Below are 10,236 nucleotides of genomic sequence, written 5' to 3'. Positions count from 1 at the left end.
CGGCTGTAACAATACTCCTCAGATACAGTCAGGCGGTGGAGCTCGGATACATTCCAGCGGTGGAGCTAGGATACAATCCGGTGTTGGAGCTCGGAAGCGGTCTGGCGTTGGTGCTCGGCTACAAAAGATACCTCAAATGCAGTTCGGCATTGGAGCTCGGACGCAAGAGGACACTGCCGCCCGGGAACAACTCCAAACCCGAGGTGTGGCATAAAAATAACAAGGCATTGATAAAGGCCGAAAACTTAAAGGGGCTCCTCGGATACCCGACGTGTAAACTCTTTGGATGCACTTCGACGATCTTGAAGATCGAAGATGAGAATATTTGTTGAACTAGTTTTCAAGACCGACGACCGAATAGGAAGAACAGTTCGTAAGAATCGAGGAGTGTCCCCAACTGACCGGTTCAGGGGGCTACTGACGGTGTCCTGGACTAGGGGGTACTCACCACGTCGTGTCCCAATCAGTTGGATTGGGCCAAGGACCCCCATGGCCGTATACTCATTGGCCAGTTCGGACAACCCCTGCCGCATACAAGGAAGACTCCACAAGACTTGGCGCCCAAGACAAGGACTCTCCTAAACCCTAGGACTCCAGTATCTTATATAAACCGAGGCTGGGCTAGTCAATAGACAATCTCATATTCATTACTACAATCTCGTGGTAGACACATGTACTCTGTACTACACCCATATGAATACAATCCAAAGCAGGACGTAGGGTTTTAGCTCCATCGAGAGGGCCCAAACCTGGGTAAAATCCCGTGTCCGTGTTACCATCGCTCCAAGACGCCTAGCTTAGGACCCCTACTATGAGATACGCCGGATATTGAACCGACAGTGTTCATCTCTCACTTCCTCCGAGGGCTTGGGTTTGCTCTCCATCCCTTTGTTTGAGGGCTTATGTTTTATTACGGGCTAGATTTCCATGATCTAGCTCTAGACTCCTTCCTTCATATCTAGGCGTTCATCATCACGTGCGAGGCCTTCCTCCGGATTTCCCCACACTTCGGCTTATGGCTTAAAACATTTATCGTGAACCCGAAGGTAATCAACGGGAAACAAGCGGAGTGTGGAGGTGCTTCAATAAGCAAACTTATCACTTCCCCTGGGCCAAAGGGCTCTTTTAAAGAATCTTCTGACTTGTGGCAACAGGAGTGGTTTTACATTACCGAACTCCATGGTAAAAAGTGGGCAGCTACACCCACGTTTCGATCTGGCCCTCCCTTACAGCTTGCATCGTGGATCAACAAGGGGCTTGACTGGGGATCTACTGATGAAGTGAAGATGTTGCAAAGTCGCATTTGGATCCTCATTAAAAGGGACACCGGCCTCACCGGCCGTCACTATGTAAAGATAGGTCCTTAGCCGAATCGTAAGTGAACCAGGGTGTTTTAAACATATTCTGTTCTTTCCTCGCTGTAAGGGTAGCATTTTAAACACATGTTTGCAGTCCGGCACGCAGCCCTCCTCAACAGTCCTCCTCTACGGGGGATCTTCTTTCGGAGATGATGGAGAGCGAGACGCCTCCACAGATCTCCCTGCCTGATAAGGCAGACGACACCGAGGTGTCGTCCCGGAGGATCTTTCCCGATCAATGTGTGGCGCAAGGGGCAGCGAAGACCAGGGCCGAAGGTAATACTCCGGCCACAAAGGGTCCGGGGTGTGCGGCCCCTACAGGGAACAAGAAAAGTCCTGGACTATCCAATGTCCGAGGGATGACGCAACCTGTTCCAGATCCGGAGGCTTCGTCTACATTGATAGACATATTGCAACATGCCTCCATCTCAGAGGAACATCGTACCTTGACGGGTACGATGGTTGAAAGAGTTCGGTCCATGAAAAGTGGATTGAATGAAGCCTTTACGAGCCTACTAAGAGGCTTGGAGGTACGTAGTGTAATTTCAATCATATTATAAGTGCAAATTGCACCTGCGTATAGATAGTAGCCCCTGAGACTCTGGTTGACATCCAAAGGGATGTGATCAGAGGATCAAAAATATATGCCTAGGCAATGATCTGACTAATTGAAACATAGGTTGCTACATCCTTGGCGACTGCCCAAGCTATAGATGTAGCACATCTGAAGCAGAAAGTTGAGGTGGCAGATGATGACATCACGCTTATTAACAGGCGGCTCGACGAGGCGCATGGTATGTCTTTGGGGCCATCAGTACATGCTAGTATTATAAAATGAGCATGATACTAAGAATTTGTATATGCATAATAGTAGATAGTGCCGCCGTAGTTGAAACCCTTTGGGCGGAACTTGCCCGGGCCAAGGAGCAAGCCAGGATGAGTAATGCGGCTGCTGAAAAGGTAGCCGCCGAATTAAAAGCCGACCAGACTGCTCAGCGTCAGTGCGAGGAGAGAATATCTACTGTGGCACTTGCGCTGAAGGATGCCACTAGCCGATGCCAAGTTCTTGAGAAAGATAACAAAGCCAAAGTGGCCTATCTTGACAAGGCCTTACAAGAGGCGAAGGAAGCCCGGTCTTAGTCTAGAGCAACTCGGGAGGAGATCCGACAAGCTGGGGAGATCGCGGCTGCTATGCCCTTTTTATTGCAAACTAAGTTTGGTGATCCGAAGTATGCACCGCTTAATCAACTACGGAGTTCTCCAGATGCCTTTATGGACCTGCCGAAGAGTGTTGCCGATGCGAATCTGTTTTTCCACGCACAAGAAGGACATGCGACAAAAACGCTATTTTGGTCGCAATTTGACACGCCAAAGCGTCCACTATTGAACGAATAGATGGCCTAGTGGGTCGAGCTCCACAAGATGTCCGGTACTGCCATGAAGGACATCATAGACTGGCTGTGGCCAACTAAGCAAATTCTGAATAGTTATTTCAGTTTGGTGCGGTAACTTGTTAATGCGGTGCCCCGTATCGACGTTGTGAAGTGGTCAACATGCATAGAAGGTGCAGGGATGACCCTTGCCCATGTCAAAATGTACTGGGCGAAGATGAAGGCTACCGATATTGCAGCGCAGAGTCCACCCGAAGGCAAGGACCTTAACATGCCAGAACATTACTTTGAAGATGTCCTAGAGGGTGCCCACATGATAGAGGGTCAGTGCTCCAAAAATATTATGTTCGACTAAAGTGTATGAAAATTGTAATAACAATATTATGATATATTTAAGGCTATGTTTTTATACTTTTTGCCCGAAAAGTTTTGGTGCCTCCTGTGCAGCCGTCTTTTTTATATATACAATATGAAAGTTTGTAGTCGTCGGGTTCAGCCCCCTCGCGTATATCGCGGGGGTGTTCGAAAAAGCACTTGATCACACTTGACCCAACGTCTTGGTCCGTTAAGGAGGTGATAGTGCAGAGAACTAGGCAATCAGGCTATATAGCTTTAACACTTTCACTTAGCCATAGGAGTTTGACAGTGGGGCTACTATATAGCCCCTGGTATGTCCGCGGTTATCCGAATATGGTGCGTGTACATACGTGAGCAGAAGGACGGTCCTTCGTTTAAAACAGAGGGAATCGCGAAGATTCTGATGAGTCATCGAGTGGTTGACCAGCTCTCGCCGCATCATCACAGTCAGTTTTTGGGTTTCTCTATTGAGGTGCTCATCCGGACGAGCCAGGACACAATCACAGTAGTTCTCCCTTTACTACTCTAGCCGATATAGCGGAACATAAGGTAGTAAGCACAGGAGCCGGGCAACCCAACTATTGACCAAAGACATGATTCAGAGCCGATGCATATAAGGCCAAACTCGCGACGCCGAACACTCCCTACAGGTGTCGGTACTTTTCAATATGCATCAGGCTGAATACAGCCCCTGGTGATAGACCCTGGTATCAAGGCACGTATGGCAATCCGACGTGGCGAAAGAGCGCAGGTGGTGAGAGCATTAATCTCAAAACACAATATGAACCAAGCTGCTTCTATAACATCCACTTTAGTACGGCAAGCCGTATATTTACAGATAATGTCGATATCTTTCTTGGACATTTTACATGCCAGGAAAATGAAAAACAGAAAGAGATAAAAAAAGGTTTACATAGGGTCTTAATCTAAAAAAGAAACCTTAATGCGGGGCCCTACTGCACGTCTGCGCCTTTGTCTCCGTTGTGAAGTGTCCTTGAAGGTTATAACACGATGGCCATCTGTAAAAAGGAAAAAACTAGGTAAAAGAATTTGGTGTGGCCGTAAGTAAAGCTGGTTCATTTTAATGAACCGTGAAAGATAACTTCTGCAGTCCGAATAGGGTTGAGCCGAACTATGGACTTTTTGCGTGTAGAGTGCCCCCGACGCCGCCCAAGGAATTTTGAGTGTATCTCCTTGTGGGGTGGTTGATGGGGTCATAGCTGCTAATCGAGCTTATCTGAGCTGCCGTACTGAGGTGTGCGCCAGACAAGTTTAGCTTTGTCTACGGTCTTAACGACCGATGAGCTGCTCGGCTTGAATAGGCCATTTTGTCTTCCGACTGCTAGAGCCGTCGTGTATTCTTCTGTACGAAGAGAGCGTTCCGTATTTCCGCTGACCGTAATTACGCCGTGTGGTCCAGGCATTTTTTGTTTTAGATAAGCATAATGCGGGACTGCATTAAAACGGGCGAAGGCTGTTCTTCTGAGTAGTGCATGATAGCCACTTCGGAACGGAGCAATGTCAAAGATTAGTTCTTCGCTTTGAAAGTTGTCGGGGGAGCCGAATACAACATCCAATGTTAGAGAGCCCGTGCAACGGGCTTCCACGCCCGGTATAACTCCTTTAAAGGTAGTGCTGCTTGGCTTGATTCTTGACGGATCTATCCCCATCTTGCGGACAATGTCCTGATATATCAGATTGAGACTGCTACCGCCGTCCATGAGGACTCGGGTGAGGTGGTATCCGTTGATTACTGGGTTGAGCACTAGGGCAGCCGAACCCACGTGAAGGATACTGGTCGGATGATCCCTGCGATCAAAGGTGATCGGGCAGGCCGACCACGGGTTGAACTTGGGGGCGACGGGCTCGACGGCATAGACATCTCAGAGTGCGCGTTTGCGCTCCCTCTTTGGGATGTGAGTGACATAGATCATGTTCACTGTTTTGATCTCTTGTGGAAATTTCTTCTGTCCCCCCATGTTCGGCTGGCGAGGCTCATCCTCGTCCTCGCTCTGAGGTCCCTTCCCTTTGTGTTCGGTGTTGAGTTTGCCGACCTGCCTGAAGACTCAACATTCTCGGTTGGTGATGTCTACTACACAACCTTCTTCATGTAGACATTGTTGGGACTGCAAGTGCATAGGTTTGTAGGACAGTAGCAAATTTCCCTCAAGTGGATGACCTAAGGTTTATCAATCCGTGGGAGGCATAGGATGAAGATGGTGTCTCTCAAACAACCCTCCAACTAAATAACAAAGAGTCTCTTGTATCCCCAACACACCCAGTACAATGGTAAATTGTATAAGTGCACTAGTTCGGTGAAGAGATGGTGATACAAGTGCAAAATATATAGTAGATATAGGTTTTTGTAATCTGAAATAATAAAAACAACAAGGTAACTAATGATAAAAGTGGGCGTAAACGGTATTGCAATGATAGGAAACAAGGCCTAGGGTTCAAACTTTCACTAGTGCAAGTTCTCTCAACAATAATAACATAGATAGATCATATAACAATCCCTCTACATGCAACAAAGAGTCACTCCAAAGTCACTAATAGCGGTGAACAAACGTAGAGATTATGGTAGGGTACGAACCACCTCAAAGTTATTCTTTCGGATCAATCTATAAAAGAGTTCGTACTAGAATAACACCTTAAGACACAAATCAACCAAAACCCTAATGTCACCTAGATACTCCATTGTCACCTCAAGTATCCGTGGTCATGATTATACGATATGCATCACACAATCTCAGATTCATCCAACCAACACAAAGTACTTCAAAGAGTGCCCCAAAGTTTCTACCAGAGAGTCAAGAATGTGTGCCAACCCCTATGCATAGGTTCATGGGCGGAACCCACAAGTTGGTCACCAAAACATACATCAAGTGGCACATGATATCCCATTGTCACCACAGATAAAGACGGCAAGACATACATCAAGTGTTCTTATAAAAGACTCAATCCTATAAGATAACTTCAAAGGGGTAACTCAATTCATCACAAGAGAGTAGAGGGGGGAGAAACATCATAAGATCCAACTACAATAGCAAAGCTCGGGATACATCAAGATCGTGGCAGAGAGAGAACACGAGAGAGAGAGATCAAACACATAGCTACTGGTACATACCCTCAGCCCCGAGGGTGAACTACCCCCTCCTCGTCATGGAGAGTGCCGGGATTATGAAGATGGCCACCGGAGATGGGTTCCCCTTCCGGCAGGGTGCCGAAACGGGCTCCCGAGAGGTTTTTGGTGGCTACAGAGTCTTGCAGCGGCGGAACTCTTGGTCTAGGAGGCAGGTGGCAAGCATTGGTGGCTTGGGCGGTGCTACCACGGCCGGGCTTGCAAGCGGCCGTCAGCTAGCCACCACGGTCGTCCTGACGGCGGCGCTGTGGGGTTCCAGGTTGGTCGGGGTGGTGTGGAGATGCAAGGGGACATGGCGTGCTGGCTGGGGCCAGTGACGGGCCGGATTTGGGTGCGGGGTGCGACGCGGCGTCTCGGGCGCACCCAGAGCACGCCCGGGACTTGCTCGACGAAATGCTAGGGCATCCTAGAGGTTGCGGTTGAGGCTGGCAATTAACAGGACTAGTCTAGGCTTAGCAAGGGGACTGAGGGACATGGTGATTTGGTCAGGGGCTCAAGTTCATCAAGAAAACTTGAAGTCATGCCAAATCTGGCTGTGCACTCAGAGTGTTTGACAAAATGCCAAAGGCACCTAGGTAGTTCTTGGAGTGGCCAAATTCTCCAGAGCAGTGTCTCTATGGGTGCAAGAGAGGGTGGTGAAGTTAGTTTGCAAGAAGGAGAAACTTGCTAGTGCAAGTTTTGCAAAACTACACTTCTAGACAGGAAGTAAATGGCATTATTACAAGGGCCAAAAGTGTTCCAAAGAGAGCATGCTCCTGGACTTAGGGGTTTTGCAGGGTTGACTACAAGCATGAGAAAACACAAAGTCACTAGAGCAAGAAATTATAGGGTTGCAGTAGAAAACACAAGTCTGGTGCAGAATAAAAAGGAGGTTGATGCACTCGAATCTACCAAAGAATAACACTATGTTTTTGCATAAAGTGGAATCATATGCTGCTACTGACATCCCATAATTTTGGTGGAGGCTCTAGGGAATTATTTAAATGGGTTGCAGTGCAAAACTGTCCACTGGACTAGAGAAGAAAAACAGGCATAAAACTCATAATATGCAATGAAATAGATATATAATTGCACAAAAATGATTTAGAGACCTCACATGATGTCTCCAAAATTTGGTTGAATTTTTAGCTAAGTTTATCAACTGGTTGCAGTACAAACAGAGCTCCAAAAAATTAAAACAAGCCATTTTAATGCTTAAAGCTCAGGGTGAAATAATTTAATAAACAAATCTACTGATTTAGAAATTGTTTTATTGAGATGGCATAGAAGTCCAAATTTTTTGGAAATCTCCACTTGGGAAAGATGAAACTCATTAACATAAAAAGAAGAGTTTTCTTTCTGAAATCCACAGAAAGGTCCAGAGAGCAAAAATTTAAAACTCCTGGCAAGATTTTAATATCAAAAACTTGGTTAAATTTTTAGGGTGTTACACTAACACATTCATCTTGTACTGGCGACCTGCATCCCGTCTGTCTGGCTATTCCCCCCTTTTCCCGATGCAACATTTTATTTACTTATTTATTATTTTTACTATTATCTCCGGATTGCATTATTTTCTGTGCATAGGTAAATGATCTGGGTTGGGTAGCTCTGTCCCCTCGGCGTACCGACGTACCACGACACCTCGGCTGGACCGGGGGTTTCGTCACCACTTCATTAACCCACGCCGGGGAGTTCAGTGTCATACTGCATGCCAGCTCCGTCGCCTCGGTCGGACTGGGGGTTCCACCTTGCCGCACTGGTCGTGCTGTGTCGCCACTGCGGAGTGCCAAGCTATTCGCTCCGCCTCCTCGGGACTGGCTTGGGGGCTGGAACCTTTTCCCGCATCAAGCTCTGACTGCGTCATCAATGCCGAACACATTGACCAGCTAAGTCGCTTTCATGCTCAAAAACTTTCAGTTTTAAATTTTGTTCGGCTCGACCAAGCATTATACCTTTTTGACAAAAAATTGTTTGTGAAAAACTTCCTTGTTGAAACTTTGTTTGTGACACACAAATTCCAATACCCCGTTTACTTGGGGGCTTCCTTTCTGAAGCCTTTCCTCTTGCAAATGATTATACTTGTATGGCTTTGTTCCTTGTTCATGTATTACGCCACAATATGCACCATGTTGACTTAAGCGATTTGCAAGATGGGTTGCCTTGCTCCTGTGTTTACCCTTACGTTCCGGATTGTTCGGCTAGGGAGTAAAGGGAGCACCTCTGCGATTGTCACGATCGGGTCATCCGAGCCGGACCTCAGACTGGCTGAAGCCGAAAGCTAGCTCTCTTACTATTTTCAATAACGGTCGGCACACAACGGAACTCATGAGTACAAAAAATCTATTGCACAAGTCACACAGTACTAATGAGCAACCGAAGAAAGGTATCGGTGGGGGTACTATTTTCTTTAGAGATGCTTCTTACACTTCGTCGGTAATATAGCATAAGTTCCCTGAGCGCGCTTTGTCTGTTATAGCCTTATGGCCGGATTGCCTGGTTATCAGAAGCACTGTCGATATTCTCGACAGTTGGAGTACATAACACTTTTCGGTCCTTGACCGAAGAGGGAGAAGCCGATGGTCGGTTAAGACCCATATAAAGTTCGGGTGAACACAGATATGATACAAGTACTTCGGTACATACAATCATTATACATAAAGTTCTTTTACCCAAGTCACTTGGGGGCTCTCCAATTTATATGAGCTGTTTTATAATAAGTGTCATTATTTAGTATACAAGGGCTTCCTTCCGTAATCATCGTTATAAAGCCATAAATATGCATCAATTTGACTTAAGATTTTGGCCAAGCTGGGTTGCCTGGCTCCTATGCTTACTCCTACGTTCCCGATTGTTCGTCTAGGCGGTAAAGGGAGCACCTCTGTGATTGTTACTGCCGGGTCATCCGAGTTAGTACCTCAGACTAGCTGAAGCCGAAAGCTAGCAATCTTAACGTATCACATTGGTTGGCAACGATGGAAGTAAAAAAATTTGGTTCATTAATACCATAGAATTCTGGAACTTTCCCAGAACTAAATCCTCAATATTTCTCTCCTGCATTGATCGGAGGTGAGGTTTCATGATCATGGTTGGCATGACAACCCAAAGAAAGGAACCTATAGCGGGACTATTTTCTTTGGAAGATGTTTCTTACATTAAACAGTAATATAACATATCTCTTTGTGTACCTTTGTTTATAAAACCATATGGCCGGATTGCCTTGTTTGTCGTAAATCTTTGCCCTTGTAAAGGCTTTATAAAGTAGGACAAACACTCCTCGGCTACTGGCCAAGGAGGTGGAAGCCGATGGTCGGTCAACAAAGTTTTGTACAATGCGGATCTGAGCATTGATGATGTAAAGTACTTTGATACATAGAATCATTACACATAATTTGTGATTTTACTTTCGATATCGATCCTTAATTCGGCCACCCGTGCCCACATTAAGGCTCGGGGGCTACTGGGCTTCATGCTTATTATTTACAAATATTAAAGGGTACTTCGATCCCCTGATCTGGTGTTGCCACCCGACCAGTGTCTCGGGGGCTACTGCATTGATAATCCAATGCAGAAAATTTAAACTGTAATACAATTTTCGAGGAGATTATTTTCCTCAGGTTGGAAAGCCGCACCCAACCTGACTGTCGAAGACTTTGCATACCGCGTTTCTATTCCTAAGTATGCTGCCCAGCTGGGAATTAATACTCAGGCCGATTTTATGAATCGACCTGAGTCTCAGGGGCTACTAGGGTCAGCGGTTTGATTTTTTCCTTCAGGTGCATCCCGTATATTAGGCCAACACGCACCTTGAGGGCTACTGGCTATACATCTTGGCAGAGATTACATTGCATAATTTGGAATTAAATCAGCCCAAGGCCGAGGTGGTGCACCACCTCGGACACAGTCCGACGTTGGTGCTCGACTACAATAGACACCCCGGAAGCAGGCCGGCATAAAGCTTAAACGCTAGTGGCTGGCTCCGTAGAGGGAATTTCCGGCATTAAGCTCG

This window comes from Triticum dicoccoides, chromosome 3B, assembly GCF_002162155.2.
Source record: "Triticum dicoccoides isolate Atlit2015 ecotype Zavitan chromosome 3B, WEW_v2.0, whole genome shotgun sequence".
NCBI classification, from domain to species: Eukaryota; Viridiplantae; Streptophyta; class Magnoliopsida; order Poales; family Poaceae; genus Triticum; species Triticum dicoccoides.
The sequence above is the reverse complement of the archived record's forward strand: the minus strand, read 5'-3'. Positions refer to the sequence as shown.